Source organism: Centropristis striata, chromosome 10 (assembly GCF_030273125.1).
Source record: "Centropristis striata isolate RG_2023a ecotype Rhode Island chromosome 10, C.striata_1.0, whole genome shotgun sequence".
NCBI lineage: Eukaryota > Metazoa > Chordata > Actinopteri > Perciformes > Serranidae > Centropristis > Centropristis striata.
This window is the reverse complement of record NC_081526.1, coordinates 8,263,654-8,287,616: the sequence shown is the minus strand read 5'-3', so window position 1 is coordinate 8,287,616 and position 23,963 is coordinate 8,263,654. Positions and strand designations below refer to the sequence as shown.

The following is a 23,963-nucleotide window of genomic DNA, read 5'->3' as shown; positions in this document are numbered from 1 at the left end:
CACTGAAAAAAAAGAAATCACAGTAGGTGGTTAATTTGTATTTGCTTCAGACCTTTTGTATTGCTATTTATACTGTTAAACATGCATTTGAGCATGAAATATTTTAAGTTACTGCACTGTAAACATATTTAAAATGCAGTTTCATCATATCTGGTTAAGTGCACGGTCCTATATGTGGCCCTGTGGTAGTGTTGATGAAAGATTGTGGCCCCCTCCAGCATTTAAGTGGCCCATCCCTGCACTAGAGTATCGTAATTTTATGTTTTGTGACACTATCTGTTTTTACTTGATGTACACTCAAAAGCTTCATGCAAGACAGATTTCTCAATAAGCAGTGCTATGATATTGGTTGTTACAGAGACTGTGGTGAATGCAAATGGGTTAGTTTCCTAAGCTGTGTTGAGTGTAACCAGATTTGTGTTTTGCTGAATTAGTGCTCACCATTTCAAGTGGCTATCACATTAAAACATCCTGTAGCCCCTCTTGTTCTCGCAGAATATGAAAAGATCCCTTTTTATGCTCCTTTTTTTTTTTTTTTTTAAAGTGCCCCTTTTTCCTTTGGCCTTTTGAAAGGGACAAAGGGGAAAAAAACAGGACTGCTAATAATTGTGTTTTCTCCCATTTTCACCCTGTCTCTCCTATTCTTACCCTTTCCACAAGTTTGCACTCATTAATCAAAGATGCTGGCCTCCTGCTGAGGGCTGAGCAGGTTCATCAATTTGGCAGCCAGCTTGCTGTAAGGAACAGTGCAGGGGCTCTTAACACACAAGCATAAATAAATCTATGGTCTTTATATGCAAGCCCTGAAGGTTAATACTGTATAATTCAATGTACCCTCTTTGTCTGCTGTGATTGATGTTTTTAAACATGTAAGGCTTGACGGGAGTCCCTTTTTGTAGGTCAGTGTTGACACTTTATGATTGGGTGAGCTTGGGGGGAGCGGCACGAGGGAGGTGGATTATTAGGAATATGTCAGGGAGATTACTCTTTTTCACTCATCTTCCTGATCTATTTTCTCTCCGCCTGGAGATGCTTTTCGTAGTGCTTTATTTGAACCAATGATGCTTCTGGGATTGAAGTCTCCCTGCTGTGTAAATGGGGCTGACGTTTAAGATGCTAGTGGTGTGGTCTATTTGTTTAACTGTTGGTATTTATTTGCCTTCGTTGCTGCTGGAATTGCAGGCCAGCTGAGAATGAATGGATGGACTCCATAGTCATCATAGGATTGTTACAGGACTAATATGAGCCTTTTGTTCAGTTTTTGTTGTAAGCCATTGCACTCTTGCACAAAGACTGCCTCAGCAGCCCCCTTTTTTATTGATCCTCATGCATTTAAAATCTGGTCACTGCTGCCACAAACACTTCCCACTTAAGCTGCGCTAGGCATGCTGCTGCAGCCACATTTTTGAATATTAAATGTTTTACTCAACATTGTCTGGCCTGATAAGAGATGGGAGAAAATGTTTTTCCCTTAAAAATGTTTGGCTCAGCAAAGCCCAAACTCTAAGGCTTAGTTAACCTAATTTACGAAATTCTTTCATCATGATGATAAGACAGTAGGCATGCATCTTTGCCTGCCATGAAAGTATTGACTCCCTGTCTCACACTTAAAACCCACCACTAATTACACAAGGTACAACTTTAAACGAACTATTTTAATGGAAATGCTCTGAAGTGTTTAAGCTGAGTGGTTCAAAATGATCCACAGTTGTGTGGAGTGGATTATTGAGAAATTATCTCAGTGATCATGTTTACATACACACTTATATTCTGCTGTTCAAATCCAAATATGACAATATTCAAAATTTGATAGGGGTCATGGGAACAGCATAGTCTTGTTTGAATATTCCATATTAGGCTTTATTCTGGATGTAGCATTGACCAAATAAATGTTGTTGGATATGTCTATTATTACAGTTTTAGGAGCATTATTTGCACATTTATACAGTGCATTCTGAATATGCATTTAAATGTTAAAATGTCAAAATTACAGTTTTTTTACACAGTTTGCAACCCATTTGCAGTCAGCTCTGTGCCTTGTTTTGGTTGTTGTATACAAACCAGCTAACCAACAGTTTGCAAGCTTGGTATTGTGTGGAGCTGCATGCCCAAAAGAAAAGCCCACATTTCTGTTCAGAAGGGGAAACATTTTTAAAAAAATGATGAAAGACTTGGATGTTAACAGGTTTTTTGCAATGTCCACCTTTTCAAGAAGGTGGTTAAAGGAATAAAAGGGTGATGCTGGTTCAAAAAGTCTGCCACCAATGGAAAACTTGCTGAAATGCGGGGGAAAAAAACTATTTTGATGCAAAGAAGCAAAATGGCCAAAGCAGCTCCAGCTGTTACACTTATTTATTTTTTATTTTTTCACCATATTTTGATGTGATAAACAACATGTTATGTTAATCTGAGTATGAACAGCTGGATGTAAACAGGAATATTAGTGTAATGTTCATTTTCATCAGCCATGTTAACAGCCTATTAGGAATATTATATTTTTGTCTGAATAGAGCATCAAACTGAATATTTTGTCCATGCAATCAGACTGAAGATTTGGGACACGAAACAAGGACACCACTATTGAATGCAATTGCACTCATTCAGTACTGTATGACAAGCGAGTCACCTTTTCTTTTCTCTGCACTGTATGAATGTCACACTGCTTTGAGTGTTGCCACTTAGTGTTGCCATTGAATGCAATGTTACGGATGTAAAAAAAGCTTCATATTAACATCATTCGTAGGAGCCAGTGTAGTCAGAGCTGTGAGGGTGAGATATTATGATGCTACACCCTGGCCTCACTAGCAAGCTGAAACCCTCAAATCATGTAACACAAGGACTGTCAAGGAGACTATGGAGGAGGCTCCTGCTTTCGGGACCCAGGTTACCTGTAAGATATTACTCATGACTTAGTAAACAGCTTTCAGAGCCGTTATCTGTTAGATAGATGGACAGCGGAGTAACCTGAGGAGGCTCAGCCTTGTAACAGTTCAAAGGCTGGTTGCAACAAGCAATTATTTGAAACTAGAGAGTGACCTTTTCCCTGTTGATATTGAATGAAACATGGAAGTGTAGAAGACTGTAATCTCTCTTACACTGGTATTCACACTACAAAATGACACAGATGGAACTGTAAGGTGACCCGCGTGTAGATGACGCACAACAAGCGTTGCTGCTACTGATGTGAGAGCATACTTGTGTAACTTATGAGAGATCAAGTGTTTAGTGTTTGTATAGAGCTGATTTAAGAAACATAGAAAAAAAGGAGGGTTATAGCATCAGCAACATCTGTTCGATCAAGAACCTTTTTACTTTTGGACTTTCTAGAATGATTGATTTTGTTCTGGTAAAAGCCGTTAAACCTGTAGATGTTTTGATCATAACGCAACTCATTTTTGAAGATATGTGACTGGGTCAGTGATGTGTTAACCTGTGATCAAATCAAATATCTCCTCAAAACATAACGAAATGAATGTGCTTGTTAGGCTTTCTTAAAAGTGTTATATTTCATGCATAGAGGTAGGGGTGGGCGATATGGCCCTGAAATAATATCACAATAGTTTACATTTACATTTACATTTAGTCATTTAGCAGACGCTTTTATCCAAAGCGACTTACAGGAAGAGTAAAAGCAAACAATCAAGGTATACTGCAATAAGAGCTATTAGTGCATCAATAAATGCTAGTAATAACAATAGTTTTTTTTGTTTTTTTTGCAATAACGATATTCTTGACGATATGACAAAATACTGAAAAATATATATAGAAAGTGTGATTTTTAAAAAAATATTGTCTGTATAAAGTCTGTATAAATAAAAATCGGACAACAAAATAAAAATCAACCATAAATCTAAATTGTAGCAAATCTCAGCAGTTGCCAAATACAAAAAAATGTACTCTTGACTCTTCAGTACAAAATGGAAGTATTAGAAAGTAATCAAAATAATTCTGCAAATGTCAGTGGTGGAATGTGACTAAGTACATTTACTCAAGTACTGTACTTAAGTACAATTTTCAAGTGTACTTAACTTGTGTATTTCCATTTATGTAACTTTGTGTATGTATGTGTTATGTAAAAATGTGAATAAACATTTTTATAATTTTATTTTTACGTCACTATGTCAAGAAGTAGGAATGTTGCCATTAACGTGATATGCATTTTTTTTTACCATACAAAAAATATACCAGTATTATCATGAATGATACCCATACATAGAGGTGCTCAGATATGTTTTAACTATTTAATTAAATAATAATCAGTTTAGAATTACGAAACCGAACAAGGCAACACCAACAACTGACTAGATTATCTAAAAAGAACAAACTCAGGTTAGTTAATTTGAGTTAAATTAAATTAGTGTCTTACTTTCTGGTGGTGGGGAATGATACAGAATGGTTTGCTTCGCAGTGACGGGTATTGGTGTTATCCAGTCATTGTTTGTTTGTCATCAATTGGTTTATCAAAAATACCTCGATCATCAAACTTGTTCCGGGATTTATGTAACCTGGTCAAAGTCATAAAATGGCCCATTTCAATGGAGCATTTTGGATATTCGGAACAGGTTTATTACCAAGTAAAAATCAAGTACCTGCAGTTTTATTTCATTACTATGTTAATAAAAACCTCTAATTGTATCCCATTAACACGGAAGGTCACTATACTATTAGTTGTCATTTTTAAACTAGACTGTGACCTGAGCATCACAGCTGTAAGCTGGTCAGAAGCATATAAATGAAGCATAAGAGGATGATCTTTTTTTAGTATTATCCCCAAGAGGACAGTTTTTAAGGAGGGTGGTGATTGTTATTGATATACCTTTAAAAAGGTTGTGGGTTTATGGAATGTTCAGTGGTTAGGTTTGATTTTGTTCAGAGTGGCTGTACAGGAGCAGGACCATGACTCCAATAAACTTATAGCTGTAGAGACAACAAAAGAAATTGCTGGAATAACCTTCAAGGCATCTCTAGATATTTTCACAATTCATACTACATTCAGGAACATTTCTGTCTTGTATTTCATATTAAACATGTTTTTTTCCCCATTCACAACACAGCTGTACTTGAATTTTCCCTGAAATGTTAATAGGTCTTGAGGTAGGAAATAAGGGGTAATGATTTCCCGCCCAAATATCGATCCCAGCTTCCATTCACACATGACCCCATGCATGAACATTCCTGTTCCTGAACATTTCAGGGATGGACTGCACGTGTGGAAGGCGCTTTAGAGTCAGTGACTTAAAATGATGTATGAAAACATGAAAGGATTTAAGTGATTGAGGATTGAATCAAAGTTTGAAGCTGCTTTAGGCTCCATTTCCTTTACATTCCAAACAAAATGAAGCCAGATGGTAATGCATGCATAGTATACATGTGGCGGTTGGTCAGAAATGTTTGCGGCGCCTTACATATGTGTGTTTTGTTATAAAATATCTTAACCGTGACAGCAGCCTTCCCAGAGGATGAACTTGAAGGATAAATATTGCTTTATCTGTGCACAGAAGTGAAAAACTTTCTTTTCTTTTCTACTTAAATTGAATACATTTATTTGATACAGTTTCCTAAGGTCATTGGATTTCTGGAAAATCAAAAAAATGTAGCTGCCCCTGTTATACTTACTTGACCATAATCCAATTTCTGCCAAGTGTTTTTGTCATGTCTCATTGCCCTGTGGTCGTCTCCCAGTGCAGGAGTTTGATTTTCTGCTGATGTTTAGAATGGATACCTCATCTCCCTCTGGGGTCTATATTACCATTTTTATTTCATTTTCACAGAGCTTTCAGATAGGAACGAGGCTGAACGAGGAAATCGATAAAATCAAGCAATAAATCCAACTGTTGTCTCGTGTTTCAGGTGCAGAGCAGTGATGTCACAAAACTGAGGACGGTCTCATTCAAGTAAGTGTTTGGTTACATCAGCCACCCATTGTCCATCTGTGCCATTATGCTCTTTGAAGTGCCTTCTTTGATTCTGTAAAAGAAAAACCAGTTTGCTTAGTTAAATTGGAAAACATAACTCATGAATGGAAATGCAGGACTAAGCAGAACACCTCATTTTAAAGTATTATTTAGGTATAGGATTAGAATTTTCCAATTAGGTTGAGATTTAACAAAGTCCTCCTTTATGAAATTAGTTTGTGCTGCATTACACGTTGCTCTCATTTTGTGTGTATCTAATTAATTCCTCTCTTTCTTAGAATTAGTCTGTCAAAGCTTCAGAACATATTTAAATCTCTTGGGGGAGGAAAGAAAACTTTTTTGACTAAGGGGTGTATTAAGATAAATTGATGTGAGCCAAACAGGGCTAATTGGTGGGGTTGAAGCTATTGTACGGCTTTGTTTTAAAATTTAATTTGGGCTACTCCACATATACAGATGTTTCCTGGTTGCTATTTAAAATTGCCCCAAGATAGAGATAGTGGTGTATTAAATCCACTTCCCTTCAGCCTGAGCTCTATTTTACCAGAGTCTAAGTGTGACATGTGGTTTTCCTCCGACTGCAATACTTGCTGCCAAATTATAAGAGAGTTAATAGACAGTCTTGTAAGTGCAGTTATTTTTTTCTCTGTTGCATATGCATAGGTGTGAAGTGATAAGAAATATTTATCATGACATGTTTTTTTCCCAAGCTGTGACTATAGACAACTGCACTTCTTCACACTTACAACACAGTTTAAATTGGGCTGCATTGTATGTTGTATTGAATGTATGTAACATTTGGTGCTTCTGCTGTGGTTTGTTTTTCTTCTGTTCCACAAGTTATGTAGTCTAATACACAAACATCAGCTTTGCATGCTGCTATATGTGGTCTCTCTCTGCTGCTGCTGGTCTCTTTGTGAAGTTCGCTGCTCAGCAGGAAATCACAAAACAACTGCCAATTTATTCAGCTAATTGCCTATAGCCAGTATACTTTCATTTCATTTCACTAACCCTTTCATACAAGCCTATTCGTATAGCAGACAAACATGAAATTATCTTCTTTATTTAAATTGTTAGTGCACTTAACAAAGCTACTGTTTCTGAAAGGATGTTTGCTCACATTTCCCTATAGTGTTGCCTCCAAAGTTTCCCCCCTGCTCCTTTAGTTCTTCTCGTCTCTTTCGACATAAAGTAAAATCATAAAGGTGAGCGGAACTGCTCACTTACCTTTTTAGGAAGCAAAGAATGCTGAAATTGTGCCATAAAATTTATGGCATGTACATGGCCACCTCCTGATCTGGGGGAAAAGTCTCCCACTGTTTATGTGACTGACCCTGGAAAGAGACAGGTCATCTGTAGCGCCACAGACAAGCCGAGTTGAAATGGCAACGGCAAAATGAGCCTCGCCACAGGAATCCCATCATCTCTAAACCTGAGCACTCTCCCTTTCATCTGTGTGAAGTAGGAACCCTCAAAGATTTATTATAGCAGTTATGAGTAACCTTCAGTTTACCTGCAGAGCCCATCAGTAAGTTTCAGAAACAGTTGCCAGATTGGCAAGTTACAGTCATTGCTATTGGTTGCCAGAATGACACAATGGTTGCTACATTAATTTCATAGTCCTCATGTGGCTGACTGTCACATAATATACACATATTTTATTAATGAAATGATAAGAAATGGCTCCCCTCCTCTTGCTCTCCCTCTCTAATTTGTAACACAATTACTCATTGACTATGAGACAGTGTTAATGTGTACTTCAACATCATTAAATCAGTGTGATTGGTTTGTCAGCTGTGTTGATGTTGAGTGAGGTCAGTTGTTTACAAGAATGTATTAAGCAGTGGTGTTGAAAAGAGTGACCCGTGTTTATAATTTGAGGTCAGTTTACATTGTGCATCTGTGCAGCGATCTCCGTCACTGATTTCTTTGTACGATATTAATTTCTCTGCTTATTAGCCCCGCTTTGCCTTCCATAGTTGGTTTCAGCTTGAAAGTTTACTTGTTTTCAAAGTAGTCAAAATTTGGTTTGGTTCAAACTGTTACTGTTAAGCTGCGACCAATGAACCCATTCTGTCTCTGCTGAAGTGGAGAGCGTAAAGAAAGAATACTGGGGGAAAAAGAAACCAATTAAAGAAGAATCGGTGTGAAGTGTAGTGCAGAAAATGATCAAGATGTGATAAGTGAGAGAGGTGATATGATTCAAACAATTAAGTCCCTACAGAATTTTGCCAAACTGTGATTATTCTCGGCTATATAGCAATGTTTCAAAATGACCCACCAAAAAAAAGGCAGAGAACACATACACATATACAGAGAGACTTTCTTTAATTAAGCAAAAAGAAATTTAAATCAGCACTTCATTGTACACCATGTGCCTGCAGCTGCTTTATAGTAAAAGCCAGGCAGGCCTGCCATTCATTTCTACACCACTTCAACACAATGGAGATACAAAGCACACAAAGGGCATGTCTGGCTCCAGACAAAGCAGACATGTTTGTTTTCTGAGAAATTGTTGAGGGAGACAAAGTGAAGCAGGACATGTTTCCTTACACTGTTAAAATATAAGGGGAATTCTAATACAATAAATATAGTTTAACACATTTTTTTGATTGCATTTTAAATGTATTAAGTTAATTTAAGTATTTGGTTTTTACAATTTCAGCTTAGTTATTTTAGGTAGTTTGTGTTAAGTTGGTCCGAAGTGTGTTATCCCTCATTTCCAGTCACTTTATTGATTTTCAGATAGTGCTATTAATATTAGAATCATAACTTTCTGAATAATTGCCAGCCTTAAATGAGAGGGAGGGCAGCTTTATGGAGCGGTGATTGGTATGTTTTATATGCATCATCATTTAGTGTGTTCTGTATGTGTGTAAGTGACAGAGCTTGAGCTACGGCCGCTTCCCCCTCTTTTTAAAATATTTATGTGCTTCAGTTAATAGAGTGGACTATATTTTGTGACTTTGCCAGAAGAGCGAACAGATTGCTGTGGCCATGTAATATGATGAGGTAGTAAGTATCAGAGCCCACTCTCCTTTTTGCTCTCCACATATTTCTGCCCCGAGGGGCACTAAAGTACATGCAGGAAGGAAAAGTGAAGTGATGAAAGAATGCTGTCAATGGCAAATCAAAGGCTGGAGTGAATGATGCAAGTATGGGATGCATTGGTTGTATAGATTAACACTGACTTCATAGGAGTTTACTGAATACAGAGGCTATTTAACTTCTAAGAATACCAGCCACGACCATCATGTTTTTCTGTTTGGTACTAATCAAGAACCACAAGATGCCTCATGTGGCCTCATGAGAGAACTTTACTTTTATTTATTTATTCCAGGGACAATGCACATTGATCAACATCACTGTAAATGGGTGATTCTCATGAGGCCAGTCTAAGTTATGTCTGTGAAGTTTATAAGGACATACTTTATTAAACTAAATATATTTCACTTTTATATGAATGAACAAAATAGCCATAATGAAGCACAATTGTTTTGTGTTAAAATAATATATTTTAGATTTTAATATTTTGGATTAAAAAATGAATTACTGTAATGCGTCCAGATATACAATTAATATTTAATACATTTTTTAAAAGTAAATATGCATTCGTTTAAAAATGTATAATTTAACAGAATATAATCAAATATAATGGTTTTTAACAAAGTATGAAGAACAAAATGAATGAAAATTGATGAGAAAAAAATGGTTAAATGTTACGGTAATGATACAATCGTTTGCATTAAAGTATGTGTATATTTCAATAAAATACATTTTGGGATTACCAGCTACCCTTGAGCATATTTAAGTGCTTGCCAAAGGAAAAAAAAAAACCTTTTGTTGTTGTTTTTATTTAAAAATGTGTTACGGTAATGAATTTTGCTCACAGCGTCTCTAAAAATGTCAGAAAATACCTTAAAATATTAAACAGTGACTTTAGATTGTTTATGTTATAAGAAATTCAAAGAAAATATGAATTCAATACTCTTGGATTTGTTCATGAGAATCACCCAAATGTGCTAGTGTTAGCCAAACAATTTTTATTGGACTGAATCAGCGGCATCTTTGGGTCTGGCATCAGGTTTTTAATAGATCCATGTTAATGGTATAATGCTTTACAGCTGGATAACTGCCACCTCATTCTGCTTATCTTGATAAACCAACTCCTAATATTTGCACAACAATAGTTTTTTCCCCATTTATTTTTTATTCTATTTAAATTTGTGATAGGTTTTTGGATGGGAACCTGTCTTATGTGTCTGCGTCAGCCTTGTCTAGTTCAGAGATATTTAAGAACATTCTCTGTCAGTTCTTTTGAACTATCAGTTTGACAGCACATCACAGAAACGGTTGATGGTAATGGTTCATCTGTCTCACCTGTCTGTTGATTAATCAGAATTGTTATTTTTCTAAGCAAAAGCCTCACATTAGAATCACAGTAAACGTGTTCTAGTGTGGACGTAAGGAGCGAGGGTGGGGGGACTTGATGTAAGGCTCAATGAATGATGCCACCATCCATCGGCCCGGCCCAGTAGGCCTAAAACAATCACTAAACAAAGTATTATAAAGTATTGAATGCAGTCAATATGAAGAACATGCACCAAACTACTGTACTGCACTATCCTTACTTTCTCTTGCATCACTTATGTGGTTTTGTGTAACTTATACTACATACTGGGGTGATTCTCATGAAGCCAGTCTAAGTTATGTCTGTGAAGATTATAAGGACATACTTTATTAAACTAAATATATTTCACTTTTATATGAATGAACAATATAGCCATAATGAGGCACAATTCATTGTTTTGTGCTAAAATTATATTTTTTATATTTTTTAACATATTTTTGATTCACAAATTCATTACCCTAATGCGTCCAGATAAAAATGTCATGGTTTCCCCACACTTGTATACAATAAATATTTAATAAACTTTATAAAAATAAATATACAATTTGTTTAAAAATAATCAAACATAATGGTTTTTAACAATGTATGGAGAGCAAAATCTGAATGAAAATTGATGAGAAAAAATGGTTAGATGTTACGGTAATGATAGAATTGTTTGAATTTAAATATGTGTATATTTTGATAAAATACATTTTGGTGATACCAGCTACCCTTGAGCACATTTAAGTGCTTGCCAAAGAAAAAAACCCCCAAAAAACCTTTTGTTGTTTTTTTTATTTATTCCTATTTAAAAATGTTACGGTAATGAATTTTGCTCACAGTGTCTCTAAAATGTCAGAAAATACATTAAAAAATTTCAAATTGATTATAAATTCATATTAAACAGTGACTTTAGATTATATATGTTATAAAGGGTCAAAGAAAATATGTTTTCAATGCTCTTGGATTTTTGCTATGAGCTGTATGTACCATGTTCATGAGAATCACCCACTGGCTGGTGCTCAGACAGACACACTCCATGTTTTCCTTATGTGTTGTTGGACTGTTTTTTTCCCAGTCATCATCTATAGCCTGCTAGTTGGAAAGGAGTAATATAATATTTAGGTAGGAAGAGGCAGCTGTATGGATTTATGTGGAGCAACTTGTGCGCAACAGGGACAAGACCAGTGGGAGGAAAGTAGTATAGCAGAGAGAGTTTTGATTTCTAGGCAGCTGCAGTCACACAGGTTAGTTTGTTGTCAATAAAGTGGAATTAAATGTATTCTGTATGCTTCTGCTCTGAGGGGAGAGGTCAGGCAGCTCTGTGTTTTGGGACTCTGACATGGTCTACTGGGGAGCTTGTTGGAAGTCTGTGGGCCTGCAGGAGTGTCTCCAAGGTGTGCAGATGGCATTGAGGAAAATTGAATTTTCTTCAGTGGTCATGACCAGCTGCCTGCTGTTCCTTCTTTACTAAAAGCATTATGTCTTCATTGGACAACAGGGATTTTTAGTGTTCCCCTGACTTCATCAGTGCAGCAACACTGTGCATCACACAAGCATGTCACGGAGGAAAAACTTGGTGGATTTATTATTTTCAGCAGTTCTGAAACCTTGCAGTTGCTTGGTCAAAACGCTCAAATATCATCAATGCTAATAAAATGCTTACCGTTCTTGAGCAGCACAAATGCCACTTAGCAGGATGAGGGTTTTGGCAGCCTGCAGGACCTTTGCAGAGAGGATCTGTGGTGTCAGCGCTCAGACGGGTGTGGAGGTGACACCAAGGTGAACGCAGAGTTGTAGAATGGTTGGAAATCATTGATATTCTGACTCGGAGGCTGCAAATGGCTCGGTGGCAGATGGAGTCTTTGTCAGGGAAGAAAAATGGCAGCTCGGGAGCATCAACGCCATTTTCCCTATCAGCGTGGCTGGCGGGCGGTGACCTTCTGCCGCTCACAGAGATCCCCTAGCACATGATCAATTATCTCACTTCCATTGTTTACTAAGCTAGTGGAAAAGGATTTAAATGTCAATTTTTAGAGCGAGATTGCATATGTAATCATGAAACTAGTGTTTGTTGTTGGTGCATAATGAAGAGGCAAATTGTGGTTTGTGTTTTTGTACCCTTTTGAGCACCGTAGAAAATAAATCAGTGCACGGACGCTTGCAAAACCGATACATGGCAGCTGTTAAGCTCCATTTATTTCATGTTGTTACAGAATTATTGTAATTGATTTCACTGATTTCCACCAGTTCTTTAAACAACATTGTTACTAGAAGAGATTCCTCAGGAGTACAGATATAGTTTCAATTTGGCAAGTGGTTTCCATTAGCATTGTTTAACTCAAAATAGATAACTTGCTAAGGTGGAAATGTTTATGCAAATAATATTAATTTGTTAATGGCTCTTCTCATTACACAGATAACACAGGCACACGGAATAAAACTGTGATATGCAGTCATTATTCTCGGCTGTAAACAAATCCAAGTCAGAGTAAAATATTGAGCGAACCTGGGAATAAATGAGGAAAATGAACAAACGATGCAAAAGGCAAATGACATTGAGACCCCAGTTTAATATGTATGTATTTCAGCTTGATGGTTGATTTCATTAGCAGATCTCATTGCTATGCACCGACTGTCCTCCTGCAGTAAAATGGATATTGTATTCACTTAGCTTGAATATTCAGGAGGAAATGTTTGGATCTGAGTGGCGTCCTTCAGAAAAAGTGTTGTCTTCCTACCTCAGGTTCTCATTATTTGTGTTATTGATATTTATACAACACATTGAGCTTCATAGTAATTTATAGTGTCATTTTATCTTCGTAAAACCAAAATGTTATGTCAAATTTTGATTAGTAAATGTTTGCATTAATGTTTGATTAACATTAAATCTACATATTATGTTAATTTGATAGTGGTAGTTATCTCAGTTAGGTCAATGGTATTTCTTTCACAGCGGGAGAAAAACCTGTAGCGTCAGTTATCCATTCACAAAGGCTGGTTAGTCAGCTTCCTTTTGGCGTTAACCTCTTACTTCTCTGTTCTTGTCTCCTTTCAAATACTTAAAAGCATGTTTCGCATTTTGCCATTTGTGGTTCAGAAGTCTGATTTTGAATGTTGCGTGCTAAAAGGCTGAGTCACTTCAGACCATTGAAAAGAATGAAAGAATGGAGCTGCCGATACAAACAAGTTGTTTTTCTGTCTGTAAGGAGAATGATATTAAGCTGCCACACCACACACCTTTCCTCTTCTCTTTCAGGCCTGGCTGCACATAGCTTTCAGAGGGCACTGCTTGTCAAGTTTCACTAACAGGAACTGTGTGAAAAATTTTCCATTAGTAAGGTCTGTTTTCACACCATCCTCATACGACTGCTGTGCAGTGACAATAATAGCAAGGACAGATGCTGTTCCTCACTGGGCTTCCAGGTGGTAGCCTATTTAAGTTAAAGTATATCAATATTAGTTTAGCCTATGCCAGACTGATCTCATACTGTACTGAAGGTGGAGCGGTAGATAATTAAAAACAAATATACTGCCAGCAGATGAATTATGAGTTTTGGTTGGCTCCCAAGTTCAAATAATATGGTGAAATGTTAAATGTTTCAACAAGATATGCTGGAAAACTGGTGATTATCTGTTCATTTAGATTTTTCAGATTGCTATTTCTTGCTTCATTTTCCATCAGTAGTTGACCTGGCAGTTCTGACACTTTGTGACCAAAATGGAGTTAAAGTGGAGCTGTTTTGTCTAATTCTCTGATTTTAGGTAGTGCTGGGCGATATGATGTCATATCCCTAGAAATTAAGGCTGAATATCGAAATAATATATATATCCCAATGTTTTTATCGCAAAGTGAGAGCAAATGTTCAGTCAAAGCCAAATATGACATGTCACAAGTAGTTTTATTGAAACTTTTTATTTAAGTGAACATAAATACTGTATAACAGGAGTACATTTAAAAATAAAAATCAAAGCTCCATAAAGTGCACATTTAAATAAAAAAATAGCCTATGAAATAAAATCGTTTTTCCAAAATAAATATATTTATATGAGAAAAGAATAACGAACATTTCAAAATAACTAAATATGACAAACAAAAAAGGGCAGTATTTATATATATATATATAAAGAAATATATATATATATATATATTTTTTTTTAAACTATATCGATTTATGTGATATGGTTTTAGTCCATATCACATTTAAAAATATATCAATACATTTTTTATATAGATATATATCGCCCTGCCCTAATTTCAGACTTTGCAAGAAATTGATTTTATTAGAATTAGTGTTCTCAGGGAAATGACACTAGTCTGACAAGCCCAATCCCAGAGGAGTTGGGACGCCGTGCAAAACACAAACAAAAACAGAATGCATCAGATTCAGAGTTAGTGTATATATTTTTTTAAATAAAAGCCCATCCTTTTGAACATTGGTTATTTTGTCTTTGTACATCATTCAATTAAATGTAGAAAATAGATTGCAAATATATTGCATTCATATTTTATCCACGTCTGTCACAACGTCCCAACTCCTCTAGAATCTGGGTTGTAAGTGCAATAATTGGTTGTACAATCAGCCAAAATTGAGGCAGGTGTAATTTATTCTGTGCATGTTTTTGAGTAAGGATGGCATTCTCTCTGGCAAACAAATGTCATCTTTCCCTTGAACCCTTCCTTCCCGCATTACTGTCCAAAATGAAAAACAAAAAACAAAAGCAATTGCAGCACAGCTCTTAACGTTTAAGACAACAGATATTTATTACAATTTGCAACGTGGCTACTTAACTCAGCATGCATCGTCTCAGTCTGTGCTGGTTTTTCTACACTGATGGTTGCAGCATCCATTTTTGTTAAGATTAGAAGGAAGGCTGGTGTTTGTGGAACAGCACATGCATGGTTTCACTTTTATCTGTCAGAAATCTGTGCGTCTCTGTGTTGTTCCTTTATCAGCTGGGTGAATGTGTGAAGTGCCACGGGGGGTAATGCTTCACTCATTCCTGTTTTGTGTTTTTCATGAACAGCTCTCTTATCATTGAAATGCTACCAACAAAAATCTTGATTTCTTCTTCAATCTCAATGACTCTGTTTGGCTTCTTCGACCAAATAGCCCCAGGAACTGAAAGCCCTCTTTTTGCAAATTCATGTTCAGTAAATTAGTTGAAGCTGCTCCTCTTTAATCTCTTGTCAGTCTGAGACAGTTTTTTTTTTTTTTTTGCATGCAACTCAATACACTGTTATGTGATAATGATGTGTGCATAGATGTTGGGAGGGAGACGTGCAGAGGTATAAAGTGAAAAACAGCAGAAGCTCTTTTATCTCGTTCTCTTTTTAGACTAATCAGGATTTTGTCAGAGTCGGATAAACTACCACCCTAGCCCTAATAGTTAGTAATAATGACCACAGTTTTTCTACATAGCTGGAGCAGGATTATGTGATCAAATGCATTAAAACTTCCCTAGAAAAGTTTACATATCATCACAGTTTATTAAACCCTGAAATACATATTGGCTTAAAATGTCCAGTACCAGTCAGACAAACGATTTTACGTATTTGTTCAGCAGTCTAGGTCTGGAGAGCATAGGGATGCCCAAGAAAAAAATCTGAAGAACTAGTGTTGCGTTCGATTGCACTCGGAACTCTAAAAGATCCGAGTTGGAAATTCCGACCACAGCAAGATGATGTTTGTTTGGATGTCTAAAAAATTTTCTGGGGAAGTACATCAGCTTCCTAAGAAAAAAGAAGTGCAGTATTACACATCATAGACCAATGTAGTTTAAATATGGGAAAAACTATAATATTTTTTACACTTTTACTGTGCTTTTTCGTCCCTACTACGCTCAAACAAACTCTTTAATTTTCAGAGTGGGAGTGCAAATACCACTAGAAAATAATCCTACACTTTTAGTAACACAAATGCTAAATTAAACGACACGTAACAGACTAAATGTTGAAGATAAAGTGACTGTTTACCTCTCACGGTGTGTGGCGCCATTTTGCTTTGACGTTTTCAACGTATTTCCGACCTACTCGGGCTGCTTGGATCCTACCCGAATTCCCGAGTCGGAATCCCGAGTTCAAGGGCCGTTCTATTGCACTTTTCCGACTCGGAGGTCGGATCTTTCCAAGTGCAATCGAACGCAGCATAGCATGGGGCTGCTCTGCAGTCATTGCAGTCGCTACATTCAGAGAAGGCACTTCTCACTGCAGTTACCTTGTTTGGGTTTAAATATGTGAATGTGTGACACTGGCTCGCCCTTTCTCACAATAGCTTCATGGCCACTTTGGGGTTTTGTTTTCGGTGAAGTGCTGCTTTTGCAGTTCACATTTGCATGTTGTTGCCATTGATTTAAAGCCAACTCTCTCAACAGTTTGGATGCATGCCATGTGTATGTGCATAGTATCACAACATGTCGCTATTCTGAATTTGAAGGTTATGAAGTGGAAGCAGCAATAGTCCTGAACTAAAAGCATGTTGAGAGCACATCCTGGTCATATTCTCCGTCATGCTCCAAATTAAATCATCCCGGGTACAATAATACATCATATTTGTTATAATTTCCATTTGTTATCATTGTTACTTTAAGTGGTCAGTCACACATGTAACTGTAGAGTACACTGTCTGAAGTAGTGCAGGCAGGTGATGGAAATATTCATTTAGCAGCAGAGAAGAAGCTCTTTTTGTGAAGATGGCTCAGAGGCAGACAGGAAATTAGTTATTTTCCCCACACATTCATCAAAATAAAAATAGTCTGATGAGTATCCCAAGTGACTCTCCCACATCTATTGAAGCCACAGCTGCATACCGTGCGCTTAGTATTAACTCTCCAATGAATTTCAGGTGTTTTTTGAGCACTATTAAAATAAGACTCTCTTTTTTTTTCTCTCCTCTCCTTCCTCATCTCAAAGCCATTGTCCTGTGTTTTATCCCACAAGAATTAGCATATTTAAAATAATGAAATGCCCCATTTAATTTCATAACCTTCATTTATTACTCTCCTCAAATCACAATGTGAAACACAGTTGTATTCTTGTGTCAAGGGCAAAGAACTCTGCAGAGCAAAACTGTTAGATGTTTGCCTTCACACTTCAGTTTCTGATAACCTTTGATTCAATGACTAACAAACAGAATGTCAACAGGGACTGACTGTGTGCCAACTTGTTCATTCTGCAGGTCTTGTGCAGCCTCTGTGCAGATAACAGTGTTTTATGTTTTACAGTCACATGCAGCATTTTCTACAACATTAGGAAATAAATTGTCGAATGTACATCACAATCATATTCAGCCTAAAATACAGCTAATATGCAGCAATACAAAATAATCACTCATTTATCTCAAATAACATTCTTTGCATTGTAGCAGGCTTCATCACAGGGAAGCAAACACGTTTTTGTAGTTGTACTGACTTAGTGCTTTCATTATTACTGTAAATTTGGGGAAAAATAAACCAGAAATTACTATTGGCTGAGCTAAATTAAACTTTCAGCTTTTTCTTCATTTGCCTAAGTCCTAGTAACTGAATGACAGACACTTGTTTTACTTGTAATTCAGCAAATGTCACATTTTCAAATCTACCTCAAAATACAAAACTCGGTGGATTTGTAAAATCTACTAACTGATGATTTCTTAATCCAACGCTGCTTCCAAAGTATAATATTTAAAGTGTCTAAAATTACTTCAGTTTTGCTCCCTAATGCACTGAATGTGATTTCTGAACTTAACAAATGGAGAATTTAAAAGACAGTGCAGCTGTGGTGTGGATAACTTCTGTTGCATTGTGCACCTTGAGGGATTGAACGGTTCTTTTTCATAGCGAATGACTTCCAAACGGCTGCCTGGAAGTCCTGTCAGCTGCTGACACCTTGTCTACAGGGGTAGCCTATAATGTATGCCATTTTTTTAATTTATTCACTTCATTTCCCTTTTTTTCTTCAAGCTATAGTTATTTCTCTGCCACATACACTGCTAATGATATTTTAAGGGTTTGATTGACATCCGATGTAAAGGTGAATATCAGCCTTGTAGGACGTGTGCTGCAAAAAAAAATGTGCGTTTAAAAAAAAAAATAATGCTTTGACTACAGCTGGCTGACTGTGGGGCAGAGCGGTGCATTAGCAAGAATCTGGAAACACAATACATATCATGATTAAAGGGTTTAGGATTCAATATGTGGGTCAATGATGTGATCTAACCCAGTGTCACTTGGTGTAAAAATCTGATTATATACAGGAAAATAAATGTGAACTAAAATGAGAAAAAAAATACAATCCACATTTACATTGCAACACTATGGTATATAACACATTTTACATAATTTGTCAAAACTTTAGAAAAAAAAGATTATTTTTTTAGAATATGTTCTGCTCAATATTGATGAAATGTGTAAATGTAGAAATACTAAAAAAAAAAAAAAAGCCATTTGATGTTTTTTTTAAATGAAGTTATTACATGTATAAGTCCACTTAAATACACTGTAGGTGGATAAAATATTTAATATTTATCATTATTTTGTGGTTACACCATCTGACATCCAGCCAACCCTTATTTGTCATTGACCCATGTTAAAATATATTGCAATATTGTAAGCAAATCTAATTTAAGGTAACTATCGTAGTATAAAGACCACACCAATTTGATGTGTATGTTGATTTTTTAGTGAGCCCCATGTCTCTCTACTTACATGGAGGGGGCGGGATTTATGACCTCTGCTGCAGCCAGCCTGCAGGCGGCCAATCTAGATTTTTTTGGCTTCCCTTTTGGGGAGCTGTCAGTCTGTCCATCATTATATCCAGTCTATGACTAACCTTCACTTGCAGATTGTTGAAATAATCACTGACCAATCTTATGAGGAGATAATACTGAAGGCAAAGCTGAGCAACTCACTGCAGAGAATGTGCCAAAGCTGGAGCGTCTCTGTCTGTCTTATAATCCTGCCTGCTCCGACACTTCTGGAGTGATGAGGGCCCTTCTTGTTTCTTTGTCTTATGAAATTGGGAGTATAGTCCCACGGTTCTCCACATGCAAGACAATGAACTGCAAAAAAGGGGTGTCTAAAAACAAGATAAAAACACTAAATCGGAGGGAAATTATCTTGCTGCATGGACAGATAATTTAACTTGACAAGATTTCTTGAAATAAGATGGAAATATAAGCATGTTAAACACTTTAAATAAGAAATTAACCCTTAAACAAGTTGCTTTTTTATTCTTTTTGGTAAGAATCAAATAATTTTCAGTGTGCTGTAGAGATGTTCTGTGCCAGTGCATGCATCTCCTTTAGCAGGCTGATGCAGAGAGTCCAGCTATTGAAAACCGTTTTGTCCTTTTGGCAGGCTGACTTTCTCGAGTCGTAAGGCCGCGGCACAGTGCCAAATTATGAGGTTAAAATTCCTGATTATCTCACTTTTTTTTCTGTATCACTGACCTTCATTTAGGACATTCAGTGTGTGCACAGGTGTTTGTTTCAATGTAACCAGCATCGCCTGCTTCAATAAAGCAGTGGACATATGGACACTGTGTGACTAATGCTTTGAAAGGGACACTCGGGATCTGTTTTATTGCTTCATTTGGCACACCGCAGTCCCACTTCCCATTACGGTTGCCATGTGATTTATGTTGTGCTCTTTGGAGAGTGAAAGAGAAGAGCCGGGAATGAAAGAGCCGTGATAGCGATGTTTACCTTGATCCTGACTGCCTTTTATTTCATCTTGGACATTGACAGTAGGGAAAAAGGGGTTAAAAGCCCTGTGAGGCCCTGTGTTTTCCCGTACATAAAGGCTGTTTCTTTGATCATATAAAGCACAAGAGTGTTATTGACAATGCAGTGTCAAGCCTTAAAGACTGACAGAACCTTGGCCTTTTTCTCCTTGCTGTTTCTGGCATGATACAAAGTCAGAATGACGCCATCAGACTTCACCACGCCACCTTTCACCTACAGATCATTAACAAACCACAGGCAGTTTTTTAACATAATGTAGTTCTGTAGCATAATCCATCAAATGTCCTCCTCACCGTTTTGTTTATGTCGCCAGGATGTCTTTGTCTTCTTTTACACTTGTATCTAGAATAGTAGAAGGTGTCCTTTTGCTCTGCTGCGTCTCTTCTAGCGCTGCAAAATAACCTTTGCACCAGCATCCTACTTTAATCTTTAATTTGTAGCTATGCTTTCTGTCAGATGATTGCTGCTGATTTATATTCAAGCTGTTTTTTTATACCTGTTTACATGCAAATGCACACTTTTACCCAGTAATATTAAACTGAGATATTCAACTGCTGAATTTGTATGACATTTTGAGTCACAGTCTAACTGCATTACCGCCTTGCTTTCTCTGAGTAATTGAAGTCGCAAGGTAAAGTGATGCAAACAATGTTTTCTTGAGATTGACATTTTTATCATAGCCATGAACACTTTGTTTGTGTCAGAAAGTATTTAAACAAATAAAAGTCTGGACTAAGTAAACACACCTTACTATGTTTATTATCAGTGGTATGTCAACTTTTTTTAAATGGATGTTCTTCAGTCACCTAATAAGAACAAGTGCCAAAGGAAACTGATGTTAGCTGTAAACACAACTTGCTATTTTACAGTTAAGTCCTGTATATGCACATTGTTCAAAAGCCGGAATGTGTTCTTTTCTGCCCCTCCAAAACATTATCTGCAAAGTGAGCAAAAAAAATATATAAAAATGACACACCCTTGTGGACATCTTGTTTTTTGGGGGCAAAAACAAATCCAGTATCCCCATTTTATGCCCCAGTGAGCAATATTTTTTCCTCACTTTTCATTATCAGAAACAGATACTCATTATAATGAAGCCTTCAGCAAATGATGGTGAACAAATGATGCAGGCGTAAACAAGGAGAGTGTAGTGGGAAGCTGTGTAATGTGTAGTGATAATAATATGGTGTAAAATACATGTGATTATCTGTAACAAGTGTTGGCTTGCCTTTCCACCTTCCTCCCTCCCTTCCAAAAACACTGTAAATACAAGGAAGTGGCTGCATATGAACCGGTATATTAAGTATAATATTAATTATAACATTGTACTGGAAAATATACTGCTCTAGCAATGCATTAACAATGAAAATGTCATCCCCTGTACCACCTGCATTTTCTGAGCCAACAACAACAACACATTAATAGCAGCTGATTGGGAGATGCATGAAATTACTTGTCCTTTTCTCTCTCTCTCTACCCCCTCTCTTCCTTCTTCTCTGTATGTGTCTAATTAAAAACTGGAGGCTGAGCTACACAATTTATGGCTAATGCTTGCTGCTGATGGGGCAGCAGTAGGCAGGAGCCCTCGGAAACGTGTTCATGATGGATGTCAGTCTGTGCAGAACATGTGGGACTCCCACCCCCAGATCACTCCTCATGAAAACGATCCACATGCAAACTGCAAACTGTGCTAACACTACTGTGAAGGACAAATGCATTTCTTGAAACATTTGTCACACTGAGGCCTCACATCATTCATCAGAGTCTATTTGCCTCCTTAACTACCAGCCTTTTCCAATGTATCCGCGGTAGCATTCAATACTTGTTTGAAGCAGTCGATGCAAACAGAAATTCATTTTTTGGCATGAAGGGCTCCCTAAAAGATGGATGTGCCCCGAAGAATAATGATAACAGAATGCCTACGCTTTGTGTTTTGCTGGTAATTCTCAGGAGCAAAAGTGGATTATTATCCTGGCAGTATGAGCGCAGGTGGATCTCTTTGCAAGGCTCGCAGCATGTGTGTGTTCTTGCATAGGAGGTCAAAGATGTGATTACCCTGATGCATAAAAAACTATGGCTGAGACAGGCAAATAAGTGAATAGATGGTTTTTGAAGGTGCTTAGTAACACTAGGGCAGGCTTTGTTATGGATCACATTTAGCAAAAGACTACTGTATCAGTGTCACAAAGCATAACGCAGGCTCTCCGGTATAACCAGCACCGCTCTGCCATCTCACCAACAGTAACAGTAACAGATCTGTTGCTCCATAGATTCCTTATTTACAATCTACATCCAGTAGTTTCATCTAAACTTTTCTATCTTTGATGACAACCATCCTTGCAGACACACTCATGAACAAAATCTCTGGAAGGCACATGGTTTCTTTTTCACTCCCAGCGCACTCATAAAAAAGGGGCCCTCTCTGCAAAGAGCAAACCTGAGATGAATGGTAAACCAGCCCTTGATGCAGAGTATTGATCGTTTAGCAATGCTATGTTTTCCTTTTTAATCACTCTGCACAGCTCTCATGACAGCATGCTTAGAGAACATCATCAATTGAAGAGACACTGTGTTCCTACTATATTTGTACTATTTGTGTAAGTCTAGAAAACACAGAATGAGAAAACTTAACAGGGGAAAAAAGTTGTTATGCTTGTTTGAGGTGGTTTTTGCCTTTGTTTATTCATATACATTTCTTTTGTCTCCTGACAGCCTGAAACATGGCCAGTACTAGCTGACATGAAAAGTACAATTAATACTTGTCCAACTGAAACGATTTTCTTTAAAAAAAAAAAAACAAAAAAAAAAACTGAAACGATTTTCTGATGACCTCTCCATTTTTCTATCATAGATGGGTTGGATGGCAAAGGCGACTTGCTTTGTTTCTGGTTGGCATGTTTACTTTAGTGGTTGACCATTACGGGTCAGTCTTAACTGATCCCTGATATGTGCGGCCGATTTTTTTGGGCCAATTCTTGAAGCCGATATTGCCTTTTCTCCTTCCATTTACATGATAAAAATGACAGTGATAACAAATGTATGTTACACAAGTCTCAATTTAAACAAAAAAAAAAAAACAACAACAAGAAAAGAAACATTTATTAACAAAACAAACAAAACATATTAACAGTTAGATAGCAAACAATGTGTATGTTGTTCTAGGCCTCGAGGTGGTGGCGCCTCAGATGAGTCCACATATTTGATGTGTTTTTCTTTTTTCCGGTATCAGCAGCAGCTCACCAGCGCTGCAGATGTTGCACCGAGCCTTGCCTGGTGTTGGCTCAGTGAAAATGGGCTGATTGATCGGCAAGTCAAAACGCAAATATCGGCCTGATATATCGGCCAGCCAATATATCGGTCGACCCCTAGTTTACTTCTTCTACTCTGTTTACTTGCAGATTACAGTCATGCATAGCCTATAGCTCCATCTTCTGATGAAACTACACTGTAGCCATGTGCCTTTTTTGCTTCGCTTTTTGTGACATTTCAAAAGTTTGCTTAGAATGCTGTTGTTAACAGAATGTAAACACAGTTATAGAAAGGCATCCTCAATTTTTTTTTAGAAAATGTCTAAGTGTTGATACATTCTCTGTTGATAAAATAATAATTTTGGCAGGAGTTTGGTTTAGCATTTGCTTTTACAACTGTACGGTGAACAGCATTGCAGAGGATTACATTCTTTGGATTGTGTGCAAAAATTACCTCCTTTAAATTATTCATTTCCCCTCAAAACACTATAAATTGTACCTACTTTGTCGTGTCACCTCATTAAAAATCACTTCCCTTGACCATATTGCACCAAGTCTGTTAGTTTCCATCTAAAAATATGTTTTCTGAACTATGTTACATAAATCCCCCCACTGCAGTATCATCAAACAGAAGGCATTAGTTGGCCTTGAAACCCCCCTCTTCTGCCTGACTCTATGAGTAATGCTG

General features: G+C 37.1%; 1 protein-coding gene across 1 annotated transcript in view; it reads left to right on the top strand.

Annotated features, from left to right (window-relative positions):
* Positions 1-23,963, top strand: part of LOC131979119 (bromodomain adjacent to zinc finger domain protein 2B-like) — a 67,278-nt gene that overhangs the window by 3,308 nt on the left and 40,007 nt on the right. Inside the window, exon 2 of the mRNA XM_059343033.1 lies at positions 5,851-5,894. The gene's annotated coding sequence lies outside the window, so the exon portion shown is untranslated. The remainder of the gene's footprint in view (positions 1-5,850; positions 5,895-23,963) is intronic.